The sequence below is a fragment of the Sinocyclocheilus rhinocerous genome, unplaced genomic scaffold (genome assembly GCF_001515625.1).
Source record: "Sinocyclocheilus rhinocerous isolate Xijiao unplaced genomic scaffold, SAMN03320098_v1.1 scaffold2770, whole genome shotgun sequence".
Lineage (NCBI taxonomy): Eukaryota > Metazoa > Chordata > Actinopteri > Cypriniformes > Cyprinidae > Sinocyclocheilus > Sinocyclocheilus rhinocerous.
Window position 1 is genome coordinate 333,623 of NW_015659007.1, and position 17,825 is coordinate 351,447.

Here is a 17,825-nt window from a genome sequence, read left to right on the forward strand (position 1 = left end):
TGTTTCTCTGATGAGTGTGGAAAGTTTCTTCGTTTAGATAAAAAGTGACAGTTTTTCCAGGTTTTCTAAAATAATAAGTCATAAACTGTCTCAAAGTTCATGCAAATTACTGGTTGAAAATATTATACATGGCCTCCCTCTAAGTGCTACATAGATTATAGTAAATATATACCATAAATACAATTTCAACATTTGTAAAGTTTTTATTTTGCTGTTCATTTAATGGCAGAATTTAGAGATTTAACTTGAATGATAATTGCGATGATCTAAACTAAATCCTAAAAAGTATATTCTCAGATATTTTGTACAATAATGCCACATACTTTGTGTATTTATTTGTTTGTTTATTTACAAAGAGCTCTGTGCATCATAGTTTAGATCAATGCATGGATCTAAAGGATCAACATAATCATAATTCTAGTTCTATATTCAAGTCATCTTTTGTGAAATTGAAAGTATTTGAATCAAAACACACTGCAGGGTTTTGCCTTTGAGGCAAAGGACTAGAAAAGGCCACAAGTTGGTTGCGAAGCCTCAGACTTGAGCTTGAACTTGACCGTCGGAGTCGTCTGGGAAGCCAGACGTGAGTATGGCCCTGCTATTATCATGCAGAAGTGAGTGTCAGCCCTCATTAGCATATTCCCCCGCCTGCTTCAATTACGTGAGTATGGCCCCTGCTATTATCATGCAGAAGTGAGTGTCAGCCCTCATTAGCATATTCCCCCGCCTGCTTCAATTAAAAGAGCAGAGCTGTGAGAAAACGCTGAGACGTTGTCAAGGACTCAAGACAATCACATCTGCTTCAGTCCAGACACACACACGACCTGAAACCACTGCTCGACAATCACAACAAGTAAGGATGCTGCTCCACTCAAACATTAAGGGACATTATTTTGTGGATTTAAAATTAAGATTATTAATACGAGCTGGAAAAGATATGAACGTATTGGCAGGTTTGTGTTTTGTTTGTTTGATGAATCTGAAGCACTGTAAAAGTTTAGGTCTGTGTTTAACTGAGGATTTATGTGATTTTAAAGAACATAATTGCTTTGGCAAATCTGAGCACAGTTTGAGCCGTTCTTGAGAAACGTGTGAGATTACTTTTTCTCTTGAGAAACAGTTAAGAAGTCTACTTTAATCTCATTGCTGCAGGAGAAATTAACTGGTTGATCTTACAAGTGTATTTACACAATTGAGATACTATTATTATTCCTTTTACTACCATTTTTATTAATATTTAATATTATTAATATTTTTAAATTTTAGAAATTTTAGTAAACATTTTTCTTGTAAATATGTCTATACAGTTTGCATGAATTTCAGGTTTAGTTTATTTCAGTACATCAAGTTTTAAATTAGTAAATCGAGTACATAATTAAAATGAGAAATGGCAACTAGCTGAAATAAGTTGTTTATATTTTATTTATATTATTTTAGTGAACAGTTGTTTTATTTCATTTCTTATGGTTTTAATCTCTAGTTTTAGTTAACTATAATAACCCTGTTGAAGAATTTAACCCTTTAATGTACATTTCGCTTATGTTTAATTTGCCTCAGATATTGCTTCTAAATTTCTTCCTGAAATGTTTGCACTGTAAAAAAAATTCTGTAAAATTTAATTAAAAAAAATATGGTAGCAATGTTTTAGGTTTTACAGTTTTAACTTAAATTTACAGTTAAATACCATAATTTCATTAACTGATATCATATTAATATACCAACCAATTGAAGTACTGAAATCTGTTTTGTACCTTTGTAATACACTGATAACCACCAAAAGCAGGTGGTGATGAGAAAGTCACATGATGAACCAAAGCCCACCACAAGCAGCTTTTAGATAAAAACATATATCGAATTATTCACTGTAAATTATACGGTATTTTTCACTTCCAAAAACGGTATACTACCGTAAAATTTATGTCCAATACATGTAATGTCCAATACAGTTTTTCACCGTATATAGTAGGGGAATTTACCGTTAACCATTTAACAGGTTTTTACTGTAGCATTTTTACAGTCTTTTACCGTTAAATTCACGGTCATTTTTTACAGTGTGCATTCAAATTGAGATCTCTGGCTTCTGATTGCAAATTTTGGCAAATCTGAGCACAGTTTGAGCCGTTCTTGAGAAACGTGTGAGATTACTTTTTCTCTTGAGAAACAGTTGAGAAGTCTACTTTAATCTCATTGCTGCAGGAGAAATTAACTGGTTGATCTTACAAGTGTATTTACACACTGTACATACATCTATTCCATGTTGAATGTTTTTGTCATTTTATGACAGTGAAAACCTGCAAATAATTCTAAATGTGTTTAATTCAGTGAGACTGTGAATGTCTGTGTGCAATGAGAGTTCAGCGTTTGATCATGTGACAGCAGCTCACATCCAATCACAGCTGTTAAATGATGATGAGCTATGAAGAACATCATAAAACATCTCTTTACTTTCACTGTGTGAACATACAAACTACTGTGAGCTGTTTAAATGTATTTAATGGGGTTTGTGTTGGTTGGGATGTTTGTAGTCCTTGACAATGAAAAAAATGTGCTGTGGGATTTATTTTGAACCAATTTTCACTCAGAAATTGTTATTATAGAGAGAAATGGCAAGTAACGCATTGAATTGAAGCAGAAAGACTTTGGTTTTAAAAATTTGGTTTTATTTACAACTTTGAAAAATGTGACCCTGGAGCACAAAACCAGTCATAAGGGTCAATTTTTCAAAATTGAGATTTATGCATCATATGAAAGCTGAATAAATAAGCTTTCCATTGATGTGTGGTTTGTTAGGATAGGACAATATCTGGTCGAGATGCAACTATTTGAAAATCTGGAATCTGAGGGTGCAAAAAAATCTAAATATTGAGAAAATAATCTTTAAAGTTATCCAAATGAAGTTCTTAGCAATGCATATTACTAGTCAAAAATTAAGTTTTGATATATTTATGGTAGGTAATGTACAAAATATCTTAATGGAACATAATCTTTACTTAACATCCTAATGATTTTTGGCATAAAATAAAAATCTATAATTTTGACCCATACAATGTATTGTTGGCTATTGCTACAAATATACCCCAGCGACTTAAGACTGCTTTTGTGCTCCAAGGTCACACATATTTTACAGTGTATCTTAGAAACAGGTTTAAATGGCCTTTTCTGCTGATCATTTGATAATTTCTGCTCCTTTCAAACTGAATTTTATAGATTCTGCATTATGATCTTTTCTATATGGCCTCTGTTTTAAATAAAAGCTGAGCATGTTTAGTCTGTGTGATGCATATAATATTTTGTTGAAATAATTCTGTTTCATCAAATTGCATCTGAACACAAACAAACAGAGATGCTTGAATCCAAAGGCTTGAACTGGTTAATGGAGTGTAAAAAACAGTTGTTTGTATCAGGGTCAGTCACACGCTTTATGAACAGAATAAAACACAATGTTAAACTCCATCCAGATGATGGCTATGGCTTCACATATACATTGCAAAATCAGTCAAAATCAGATAGCGTGAGCTGCTTTATGATATGTAATGCTGCACGTTTTCTGAAATAATTGGTGATTTCATACATGCTGGTTTTGTTTTATACCAGATGAACTGGATGTTCATTCATTAGTCGTGAGCTCTCAGGTGTAGATTACAGGTGTGAAGTGAGCACAGGTGAGCAGGTCGTCCTGCATAAATGCCTGTTTAGCGTTCGGTGTGTGTTAAAAAGCTTTAGGAAATGGCTCAAATAGGATGCAGGTGTTCTGTAATTTGCATTCAAATTTTGCAGTGAGATTAATGTATATGAAGGTGGGAGATAAACAAACTTTAGGGCTCCATATTAGTGCAGTTTTGCAAAATATGTGGTTCTTTTGGGGAGAGAAAAATTCACATATTTAGAGGACTGACAAATTTTTTTTTTTTCAGATGTATTTATTATTATTATTATTTTGCGTTGTGTTTGTGTTAATAAAATTAATGCATGAAACAATATTTAAAATGCAAATTAATCTCGTCATTTCTGATGCTTCTGGACTAAATCATTGAACTTTTTCATTGGCAACAAAAGCAAGAAGACTTTTAATGTTCTTTTTCAAATTACAACCAAATAATAGTCAATAGAATACATACTATATGCCATGAATTACTGCAAAAACACACCGACACAAATACAGAAATGTTACTTTTACTATTCTATTTTCAAATAAAAATGAACAAGAATTAATTTATATATATATAAATGTAGAGGCACACTGCCTGAGAAACACAAATGTCTTCTTGATTTAAGATATTCAGTTTGCTTAAAAATAACATAAATATAATGAAATAAATATCAAATAAAATATAAAGTATAGGTCTACTTTAAAACACATTTTGTATTAACATAGCAAACATTATGTTTTGCTTTCTATATTGAAACAATGAAAAGCTAATTCACACAGTGCTGTGACTGCAAAAACTCTGTTTCAATCAAAATAAAGAGAGTAGATTAATATATATATATATATCTCACGTAAATATTGTCAATAGCAATAGATTATCTTAGCAATAGATAATCATAAAAATTGACAATTCCTCAGGAGTGAATGAAACTGTATATTATTTCTCTGTGTTTTACACACTCACACACACACACACACACACACACACTCTCTCTCTCTCTCTCTCACACACACACACACACACACCTCTAGATGCAACAGACATTATTGTGTATTTTTCTTTTTTCTTGTAAACGAATGTACTCTGGATTGGGAGAGAACAGTTTCTGAATTTCTGTGGAATTTATAGAAGGACTTTGGGTGAATGTGAATATGAAGGTGTGATTGTTCACATTCACATTCAAATTCATAAATAATTATGATGGAAAAGAGAACGTTTTGATGACTGAAGGTTTTAATTCGATTGAGTGTTTTTGTTGTTGTCTCATCAATCTGAAATATTCAGAGGACAAATCCTTGTATTATTAAGTTGTTAATGATAACACGCGAACAGAATTGTAAATATACCCAATTTATGTTCAATCATAAACCTTATTTGTATCTCCAAAGGTCGTAAAAATGAAAAGTTCGCTTGTATTCCTATTTTCGCGGTCCTTCTAGTAATTTTAGCTGAATTTCTGCTCATTCACGTGATCAAGATCTCAGAATTAATTCAAACATGTTTGAATATTAACGACTTTACATTTTAATCTGCAGAATTAGCAAACCTCAAAAATGGTTTCTTTGTTTATTTCTTCATGAAGTGAGGAGCACGTGAAACATTCGATTATTAACACTAATTCTTCCGAATTAAAGGAGAATTAAGACATTTTTAAACATATTTGGATTTTTTTTAACTAAAAATGTCTAAATAATGAATATAATCCTATATAGTAATATTTTAATATTTATATGTGCAGCTTCTACATGTTTTCTCATTAATGAACTATAAATGTTGTATAGCCTATTGATCTAACAGACACTGTTGAGCGCAATTATTGTAACTGAAAAATAAATATATTATATGTAGACGTGTGTTAAAACATATGCAACACAAGGCTGAGATGAGCGCTAATGTTTGTTAATTAGACACGGTACAGAATGACGTCAACACGCACTTTCTCTCTCTAACGTGATCTTAACTGTGATCTTTTGATCCACTGAGGCCTTCAGGACCCCTGCATGCCGCATTATGATAATATGATATGAGATCAGATAAAAATGTGAAATCAGTGTCAAGCTTTCAATATCTTTCGTCACATGAATTTCTAAAATAAACTGACATAAAATAAACAAATGATTCTGAATTCAAAATATCAATTCAAAGAACGTCGTTATTTAGCCTACTTTTTGTTTTATTATATTTTGTCTTTTTATAATGAATGCATTGTTTCTACACATAATGTAGGCCTATAATATTGCATTGTGAGCTAGCATGGTATCAAGTTGAATATAATAAAATAAAATAATGTTATATACAAATGTAGCATCGTTTAGCCTATATTTAAAAAGTAACAGATTCATCGGTTTAACTCAACCTTTATAAAAGCAAATGCACTGCTTTGACGGTGTGTATTCTACATGCGATTTTATTTTATATAAATATAATGCAATTTTAGCTCAGTTCTAATTCAGGGTTGCAGGGTTGTGTTGCTTTCCTCTTAAATGACAGAAATAAATCTAAAATCTAAAATCCCAAAAAAATTCTAAAAAAGGATTGCAATCAAATCGTTTAAGGTTTAAGGAAACTCTTTAAAAACACAAATCTCTCCGAGCATTCAAACAGCACTTTTTATGTTATTTTTAATTTGTATTATTTCCATGAATTTGCCATTTATACAGCCGAATAATGCATAAGCTGTTGCATAACAGCTTATTTTCTGTCATTTTATCCGTGGTGCGGATGATCGCACTCTCTCTTCGCGTTTGAATGCGTCGCGCGCAGCGTGAATCACACCGACACCGACCAACCGGAGCTCGCGCTCGCGCTGTTGGGTTATTCAACATGGCGAGCCATGCATCTGCTCCAGACATGTGTGTCCTGTTACACACGTGAAGCATGCGTGGCTCCGTCTGTCATCTCTACATGCAATTATGACTGAAGTCCTGCACCAGTCAACGCATATGACGATCAAATGTCAAGAGAATGCACTCATATAGCGTATTTTCTTGTCATGAAGCCATTTGAGAGTTAGCAAAGAGAACATTTTAGCAAGTGCCATGATGCATCAAGCCATTACATTATAAAAATGAGCGAGATGCATTAATAAAACGCGCAGTTTTCCCTGGCAACACACACAATCTGCTGCAATGGTTATTTTCCCTGGGAATGGATGCTCGCTTTGTCTCTCTCTCTCTCTCTCTCTCTCTCTCTGCCCCTCCCCTCCTGTTCTCCATCTCATTCTCTCGCGCTCAGTCCATCATTCTTTCGGCTCTCGGTCTCGGCGCTTGTTTGCTGACGAACTGAAACGCTAAAGGATGTAAATGAATGAAAGGAAAGAGCTGGAACAAAAGCAAACGAGCCACAATGGAGGAGCGTTTAGCTGTGCGTGTGATGCTGCAGAGCCTCGTCTCCTCTAACTTTCATCCTTCACTTTCATTTGGCGCTGAAGACACGAGGACACGGTGAGCACTCACTTCAAGCCTGCATGTGCATTCGCAATGCTTCTATTGCACAATAAATCAGAACAGATCATGTTCTTGTAAACACATTTCTACAGATTGTAATCAGAGTTGGACGCTTAAACAGTTTAATGCACCAAAAAAAAAAAAAAACGTTTTTGCACGTGCTGGATAGATGCACACGCTCTTAAACTTTCTGATTTGTAATGCAATTTGTTGTGCATTTAAAGTGAACTCCATAAACTATTCTTAGGTGAAGATATGCAGTTGCATTCTCAGTTTTCTGTTGTTGCATTAATGGTTTCTTCGAAAGCACAAAGTGCTGAGATTATTAATGCTGTTATCTGCTCTTTGCATTGAAACAAATATGCCATGCATTGCCATATTCATAACCCGCGTATAAATGTACTCATTCCAACAAATAACGCGTTTTATTAAGATGGAGAGGACTGTAGGGAAGGAGCGGGTGTCTGAGGCCTGTGATGCTCCAGTATGTGTTCAGCTGTGAGTTCGGGCTCTTCATGGGAAAATGTCGCCAGGCTCTCGTGTGTCTGTGGCCCCTCGCTGCTCCCAGACTATATTGTCATGATAATGAGGAGCAGCTCGTTGTTGAACTTGATGTTGACTTCTTTCTTCAGGCCTCATTTTTCTCGGTTACTTGTTTGTGGTGGTTTTTTTTTTTTTTCACACGGTTCTTCTGCGAGGATTATTTGAGGGGAACAATAGATTGATGAATAATGACAGTCGCGTCTTCTTGCGTTTCTTGATGAAAAGAGAAGATATCTTTAGTAAGATTTGCTTTTAATTAGTCGAAATGTATTTTATTCATTGAAATTCGGTGGATTATGAAATAAAAAAATACTACAATTAATTATGTTTTATTTTAACAATATTAAATAAACAAGTGTAATTGGCATAATTAAATTTTAATACTAAATGTATAATTTTTTACACAAACACACACACACACACACATATATATATATATATATATATATATATATTCACTAAAGTAATGAGTAAAATACTAATATAAAATAACATTCAACATATTAGATGAAAAAAGCAAAATAAAGTAAATAAAATAAAGTCAACCTGGAATGCTTTACAATTTACGATGACCATTATAAATTTGGTTTAACAGTCTGAGAGTGGCCTACCTGCAGACAGTGAAGCAGAGGGCTCCACTGGCCCCGGCCCCAAAGACAGCGCACAGGACATTGATACTGTGTGCCGGAGAGCTGAGAGGCAGCAGCGAGAGCATCAGAGAGGACAACATGGTGAAGAGTGGGTATCCTGGAGGATGGGCCACCTGGGGGAAAACACAGCTGTAAACTCACTCGCAGAACATTCTGATAACAGCAACAGAATGTAGTAACCCCCCCTTCTCCCACCACCCATCAGCATACAGTTCAGATTTCAAAGGCAGACCTTACTTTTGCGGGTTAAAGCATCACACTGTCCTCCCCCTCCCGCAAAGCCTGATCCTCCTGTCTCCTTGCCTTCCCAGCAATTAGGCTATATATTCACTAATCAGAAGTAGATATTTACGCAATATGTTTTCTATACGTTTTTATTTTCTATATATGTTTAAGAGACTCTATAAAAGCAATCTTTATAAAAAGTGCATTTCTATTTGATGTGATTGCTGGTGTGTTTCGTGCAGTTTTAGATCAACAGGTGCTGATGAGGCCTTCAGTCCTCTGTGCATGCATTCACTGTTCAGATCATCAGGATCATAAAGAAAAGCCTTTGATGTCTCATGATGCATTATTAATTTAGGCCCATTTATTTATTTTTGAGGAAGCCAATTTTGCACGGACTAAATCAAAAATATTTAAGTATGAACGTCTTAGTTGCACAGCAGCTCTCTTGAGCAGCTTTTTTATTTTAATTGTTTGGCGCTGATAATTTAGGTGATGCAACTTTTAAGATTTTTAATGCATGCTGAAAATATGGAAGATCACAGACTCCTTTAGCACACAAAAAGATGAATGAAAAATGTAAGATATAAACACAAAAGAAGTTTAGGTTGGTATAAGTACACACACACACACACGCACGCACGCACGCACGCAATCAAGAACGTATCGTTTTGGAGGCGCAGTTCTCTTGTCACTCTTATTTCTTCAGTAAACTCACAAAGTGTGGCTTGTCAGTAGCGTATATGTTTCGATTATATTTAATAATCTGACGTGCTGTAATACCTGCAGCAGCAGCTCGTGAGAATGCAGTTACACCTGGAGTTTAACACGGATTTCTGTTCGATCCACATTGCTTTTATACGATATTTCGCTTTAGCATATCTGTATTAGGGTTAGATTATCTAAGTAAATACAAAAGCATCTTTCCAAACAACAATTTATTTATTCGTATATACATCGTTGATAGTTTAGGAGTTTTATGACTTATATTTACAAGGAATCAAGAGTTTTGGTGCCTGCTGTATATTAAAGAGAATATTGAACAGTGTTTACTGTTCTAAACGAAAGTTTAAAAGACGAGAACCAGAACATGTTCGTACATATAAAACTGTAAAACACGTTTAAAACTGCATTTGAACATCATAAAAATCTTCTTCCTTTTTTTTTTTTTTTCTTAAAGAAAAGTTCATGTAAATCTACACGTAAATCATTCTGTGAAATCGAAACGAAACGCAAAATATTTTTTTTTCTGTCGAAAAATGAAAACAGTCTGCAGGGATGAAGCAAAAGAAAAACAAGAGGAAAAACGGCAAAAAGAAAAAGAGAAATCAGGCAAAAAAAGAGAGAAAAGAAACAAACTGAGGAAAATTTTAAAACATTAGAAAATATAATAAAAAAGACAATAAGTATTTTTCGAATAGAAACGGCAGCAAAAACGCATCACATTTGCAGCTTATTAGAAATATAGACATTTATTTAATTTAGTACCAAATGTTTTGTTCTGTTTATTTAGAGTTGGTGTATTTTATGGTATTAAACTACAGGTTATTTATGCAATTTTGCGCTCTGACAAAAAACATAAAATAGAGATAAATGAGAGAGACAGAATGGTGTAGAGAGGGATGCTCTTTATTAAAATAATTAAAAGTAATCTTTCATTTTTTTTAAAGTAGCCTATAAAATGTTAAAATTCTAATAATGTGTAAAATGTGTCGATAAAAGGACAAATGAAGTGTGTTTGTGTTTTATTGAGCTCGTTAAATCATCCGCTCACAGTTACTTCTCATAAACACTGTCTTTTTCACTCCGTCGATTAAATGATTAGTTTAATTTAAACGTCGATTAATGACTCTGTTCTGATGCTCGGATTGTTTAAACATGAACGTCATTTTAATTTTCGTCCAATTAGGCTTTTGTAGAATCATAAATGATGCAAATTGTGACTCGTTACCAATTTTAGATCTGAAGAGCTGTTGTGTATGGCTGTGTGTGTGTGTGTGTTAATGACACTGTATGCAGAGAATGGAACATTCCACCATGTAAACCAATAGACATGTGGACGATTCCATTATGGTTGCAAACCAGTGTGTGTGTGTGTGTGTGTGTGTGTATGTGTGTGTGTGTGTGTGTGTGTGTGAAAATATTTCACCTAAATATAACGCATTATTTGGAATGGTGCAAGGCCTCTATCCATAAACACAAGTCGTGCAGGATCATAAAACCTACTTTAACAAATTATAAAGGCCTAAATAATGCCGATAATTGACTCTCAGACACAGAGAATCAGAGGCATGTGTGTAAAATCAGAAATGAATCCGATTACTCAGCATCATCCATTCATATCAACTGTTATTTCTGAGGCTGAATGTCTGCTGTTATTTTAGAGTTTTCCGGGATGAATTATATCTATATTCAGAGCACGCTGCAAATTTAGACTCTCGCCGTCATTGTCATTTGAAAAGCACATTCATTGTAGTAATTTTATTGTCATGGTAACGAATGCTATTCATGGAGTGACTCTGGGCCTCTATGGAAATATGAAACACGTTAAATGAATAACAGCGTAAAATGAGAAAAACAGCTTATGTGTGTAGAGTACGATAAATAGATTTTAATACATACATATAGAGATTGAATCAATTTTTGGTGTGTGTGTGTGTGTGTGTGTATATATATATGTGTGTGTGTGTGTACTGGTTTATATATCCTGGTGGGGACTTAAACCTGACTACACACAGACTCATGGGGACTCGTGTCACGGTGGGGACCTAAATTGAGGTCCCCACGGGTACAAAAGCTTATAAATCATACAGAATGAAGTTTTTTGAAAATCTAAAAATGAAGAAAGTTTACTGTGAGGGGTAGGTTTAGGGGTAGGGTTGGTGTAGGGCAATAGAATATACGGTCTGTACAGTAGAAAAACCACTACGCCTATGGAGAGTCCCCACAAGGATAGCTGACCAGACGTGTGTGTGTGTGTGTGCGTGTGCGTGTGTTTGTGTGTGTGTGTGCGTGTGTGAGTGTTTGTGTGTGTGTGTGTTTATTTTTTCCAATAAATAAACACAAAAATAGGATATAGATATATATATCACATAAAATATATTAAAATGTTTTTGTATTATTCTAAAAATGCAAAAGGTTTTCTTTCAGGGATTGAGGTGTATAATGCATGTATAATGCATGTATAAAGAACTTTATATAAAAACAGTGGAAGTCTATGGTGTGTCCCCATTTATTGAAATAAAAGACTAAGTAGACTTGTGAGAAAGAGGCGGAGTCACAGGATGTGGGATGGGCTTTTCATTTGTAATGAGGTCAGTTGCTTCTTAGATGCTGCTCTGAAGATTGAAGCATGTGTTTCATCTTTAGTCAGATGTTCAAGTTATTAAAACAACAACCGAAGCCTTAACCAACACTCTTTGGATTTATAAAAGCATGTGGAGCGAACCAAATGATCTGAGCATCAGAAATAAGGTATGTCTTTGAATAGTGCATTTGTATCTCTAATTGCATCCATGCAAGTCAAGTCACCTTTGTTTATATAGCGCTTTATACAGTACTGATACTTGCACTGCAAAGGTGCAAACACATGCAGTTAAGCTATGTTATGTTTTAACAGAGATATGTCTGTGAAAAACGATTTTGAGTGAATATGGAAATAAACATGATTCTGTTGATCAGTTCATGTAAATAATAGACCATAAATATCCAAGTTCAACATCAGAGCTCCACAAATGTATAAATGCTATCTGTTTTTGTTAGGTTTTTGGTCAAAACACAACCCTACTGAGTTTATTTGAGTTCTGCACCTGTGTGTGTGAGGGAGATTTTAATAAAGTGCCTTATGCTGATGAATAGAAATGAGACTGAATTAAGCCGATGTCTGAAAGCTCTCAGTTTGTTTCTGAGTCCTCGCTGAGTAGTGAATCGTGGTGAAACAGTCGTGCATGTGTTCAGGCCAGCGCTTCATTCTCAATATTCTCACCGCAACCACAGACCCGGAGCGCCGCGGCCCCTTTAACACGCACGGGCTAGTTTTTCTCTTTGGTTATCTAGCTGTATGAGTTTATGAATATCATAAAGCTAGAGAACCGAAAGTAGAAACTAATCCCACTGACTTCATGGACCGCAGAGCCGGAGACACGGGGAGAGAGAGAACCGGGATCGAGCGCGTCATAGAGGCTTTTGTGGAAGTGCATGGACAGAATGCATGCCTAAAACTGAATTGCAGTAGAAATGTGTGTGGAATGCGTTAATGACGCATATTGCGTTCAGGCTACGCACAGCGTCATCCATCACGCGTGTGTGTTTCAGGTGCACGACTGTTCCTCTCTGGGCCTTTGACGGTGCTGCCGGTGTGTGGTGCCGTGTATTTTGCTCTGGCTCGAGCCTGACGCGGGTGTCGGTCTGTTGTGCGGTTGTTGTCGCGCCGCGGTTAACGGTGCGCCGGTGGCTCCGCGTCACGAGAGCGGCGCGTTTTGGGCTCGTTTCACGCGGTGTTAATAGCGTAACACGCAGAAAGCACTAATCCAAAGTAAAACGGACCAGTGTTAGATTTGGGAATCATTCACGTTTCTGTAGAAACAATAATGGACAGATCGGTTTATTTTTATCAGAATATGGAAATGCATGAGCCAGCAAGACTGATATCATTCATAGTGTACTTCAGTATCCATATTGTATGTTCTTGAATCCCAGCTCACAAAAATGCGTTGCAAGAACGTTATGCCAACGTTTCCATTAAGTTATAAAAACATTTTTGTGCGTTTTGAAAGTAATCCAAAGTCAGATGGCCTAATGTTTCATAGCATTCATGGACAAGGAATATTTGGGCATCATATAGCTACACGAGAGTCTTTCTAACCTATCCATTTGTTCTGGATCAGAATAAGAATATGCAAATGCATGCCTGATATCATTCAAACTCTCAGAAAAAAAAAGGTTTAAAAGCTGTCACTGGGGCAGTAGCCTACATTATCAAAAGTTACACATTTGTGTCTAAAGGGCCCATATTGGTAATTTAAATGCACATATAAGTACCTAAAAGGTACAAAAGTGTACCTTTAATTTGAAAAAGGTACTGCCTTATTAATAGCTCTTGCATCTTTTTTTTCTGAGACTGCATAAAAACATTTAAGTGTATCCATATTATATGTTCTTGAATCCCAGCTGACAAAGACAAAACGTTTTGCTAATGTTCCCATTAAGTTATGAAAATGCCGTGATTTCTGAACATTCAAAACGTCCAGTTTTTTTTTTTTTTAAATGTTAAGGGAATGTTGCAATTTATGATTTGCAAACATTATGGAAATGTTGCTTTTTGATGTTCAACTAAAGTTTTAAATCAAGTAGTAACATTTAAAAAAAACATTAGTCTAACTAAAATAAAACGTTCCGTAAATAATGCATGAATAACAAAGATGGCCTAATGTTTCAGAGCATTCGTGAACAAGGAATATTTGGGCATCATATTCACATTTCATGTAGAAACACTGGCAATGAGAGTCTTTCTAATTGACAGATCAGTATGTTCTGGATCAGAATAAGAATATGGAAATGCAAGACTGATTTCATTCATAAAAACATTTAAGTGTTCCTCAATATCCATATTAAATGAACCACAAAAATTACATGTTTGAATGTTCCTAAGAACGTTTTGCTAATGTTCCCATTATGCTATGAAAACGTCATGTTCTCTGAACATTCAAAACGTCCATTTTTTAAATATATATAATGTTGCATTTTATGATTTTGCAAACATTATGGAAATGTTGCTGTTCTCTGAACATTCTGAAACAAGTAGTAACATGTAAAAAAGAATGAAGAATGAAGTATTATATTTTTGTGCTAATGTTTTGAGAACATTATCAAAGACCAGAGAACTCAGAATGAACATTCTATTCATTCTATTATAGTACTGAAAGAATATTTGTTCATAAATTTGACAAAACCTTGCAGAGAACATTCTGAGAACGTTTCTTGTTAGCTGGAAAAGCACATAAATTAATTTTATTTTGGCTTGTGCTTTATGAATCCAAGAGAACAACCCATAATATACACAAATATACACATTATCTGCACAAAATACAAACTGACAGTGTACAATAACATACACAACACAACCCAGGTTTATACTGTAGCATGGTACTCTGAAGAATACCGTTGTATTATTATAAATCCTGGACTAGCAGTCGCTCCTTATGCCGTAGCATAGCTTTAGCATAATACACAATAAAGGCTCAGAGCCGCATGGATGCATCTTAAATATACGTCCAGCTCATCTCAGGCCGTGAAGGCGTTTTACGTATTCGACAGCTTGTTGTAGATTTATAGGCATTTTTTTGGAGGTGAAATGCAAATTGCGCTTGAATTAGCATGTTTGTGTTGTGTTTCATTTCTTCTTCCATGATAATAATCAGCTTTATATCAAGAGAGTGTCAGTGAAATGACTTACAAATTCCGTTAGGAAGCATGACAGACATTATAGCGCTAATATTGTAGTTTGTTATGTTGAAACATGATGCAAGCATATTTTAATATAGTAGCCTAATATGCATCAAGGGTTCAGTTCCTCTTTAAATAGGAAGCATTATTCAATTTAAGAATTATTACTCATGTAACACACAGCTTGTGATAATAACACTTCCAAAAGCACTGAAAACGACCACAATGTTGACTGTCAGTGATGTGGAATATATGAAATATGATTCATTCTAATGTTCTCTCTGTCTCTTTAATTTCAGCTTGTGTCGAAAGCGTCTCATGGATGTTGAGCTCTGCTTCAGTCCACACAGGTAAAACATCTTCAGTTTAATCCACTGCCATTGAATCTGTTTCACAAACTCAAAGCACACAGACAGCGACGGCTACTGTAAATATTCTACTAGAATCATATATTGTAATATGTGCTTCATAAAGACGATTTTATGGTGCAATCTGCCTAATTTGATTTAGTTTTATTCACATTTCTAAAATAGAATTAGGATGTTAATGCATTTTGTGTGTGTGTGTGTGTGTGTGTGTGTCTGTGTCTGTGTCTGTGTCTGTGTGTGTGTGTGTGTGTGTGTGAGTGTGTGTGTGTGTGTGTGTGTTGATAGCAGTATTTTGCTCAGAGGGTTTGGTTTTCATCTCTTTGGATCTACAGTCAGTAGTTTGTACTATTAATGAATGCATACTCCCAGATTTATGGTTTATTTCATCGCTGAGATTACCAAAACATCAGAATAAACTCAGAGTAAAGGTTACTTGCACAAAAACCCCTTTTTTTGTTCTTTATCAAAAACGAATGCACATGAACCAGATAGCACAATAAACAAAGATCATTAATGCAGAATACAGAATATGTTCTAAACAGACACTTCAAGATTCTATATTCTGAGGAATTTGAACATAACATACTCTATTCATGTATCAGTGCATAACATATAATGTTTAGGATAATTATCTAAGACTTGTACTTGTATTTTAGTGTTAAAGAACATCAAAAGCCATAATTATTCAAATTCACTTCCACAAATGACTCTTTCTGAATGCACAACCAGCTAAACCAAAAACAGTGTTATTTTATAGTGTTATATAACAACAAAAATCCATAATTCTTAAAATTCATGTCCTTAAATGACTCTTTCTGAATGCACCGACGACTAAATAGAAAACAGTGTTATTTTCATGCTAAACAACAACAAAAACCAGAATTTTTTTTTTATTTACATTCACGAACGATTGATGATTTTCTTCTGAATGCACAGACAGCTAAACTGAAAACAGTGTTATTTTAGTGTTCAAGAACAACAACAAATACCCACAATTATTAAAATTCAAGTCCATAAATGATTCTTTCCAAATGCACAAACTGCTAACCGAAAACCAGTGTTAATTTAGTGTTAAATAGCAACAAATACCCATAATTATTCAAATTCCCTTTCTCAAACAACTCTTTCTGAATGCATCACAAATAAACAGTGCTATTTTAGTGCAAATAACAACACAAATCCAGAATTCTTAAGAGTCACTTCCTAAAATGATTCTTCCTAAATGCACAGAGCTAAACTAAAAACAGTGTTATTTTAGATTTAAAGAACAACAAATCTAATATTTATTATATTGCACGTCCATATACAACTCTTTCTGAATGCACACCTAAGCTGAAAACTGTGTTACTTTAGTGTTAAAGAACAATAGCAAATACTCATAATTATTCAAATGCACGCCCTCAAACAACTCTTTCTAAATGCACAAACAGCTAAACTGAGCACAGTGTAATTTTAGCGCTAAAGAACAACAATAAAAACCATTAATTAATAAAAATTCATGTCCACAAACTACTACTTCTGAATGCACAAACAGCTAAACTAAAAACATTATTTTGGTGTTAAATAACAACAAAAACTCATAATTATTAAAATTCACTTCCATAAACGACTGTTTTCAAATTCACAATCAACTAGACCAATGCACAGACAGCTAAACTGAAAACAGTGTTATTTTAGCGTTAAAGAATAACCAATAAATTCATGTCCACAAACAACTTTTTTTTTGTTAAATGCACAGCCAACTAAACCGAAAACAGTGTTATTTTAGTGTTAAATAACAACAAAAATTATTCAAATGCACTTCCTTAAATGACTCTTTCTGTATGCACAACCAGCTAAACTGAAAACAGCGTCTTGCTTGTACAAAGAATACAACGAGCACGTTTAAGGTGGCTGTTGTTTGTTACGGATGGAGTGTCCAGGAAAGCAGCCCTCTTTAACATTTCTATGCAAACTAGAGCTTGAATAATGAGATGTATTTATGAAGGCGGGGGTTTGGGATCGGGGGGAGCCGGGGCCTCCATTGGTGCAGTGCAGCTGTGAAAAGAGCGGGCTTCTTTTTCCCACGGCCAGCCAGACACAAAACAGCCCCTCAGCCCGCCAGGGTCATGTCACACCGCTAATATATACGTACAGAGAAAGAAAAAGAACATATCGAAGTTGTGCAAATTAACGAGCTGTCTGACGAGACAGAGAGAGAGAGACAGACGGAGCTGCAGCTCATGCATTTAATTTTGTTTGTCTGTTTCTTAAAGCTTCACCTTCACGTTTGTATTTACTTGCATTGCAAAATGTTTTGCATTAACTAAAATATAAAACAGAGTTTTGACAGTTTTCACATACAAACTCATTTATGAAACTCATTTATTGTATTGCTATGTTATCATTAAATTATCATTTACTGCTACTTTATCATTTATTTCATCATTTTATAAAAGCAATAAGCCACTAAAATCTGTGCATTACAGTGATTTTAACCAAAGACAAGGGGTATATATA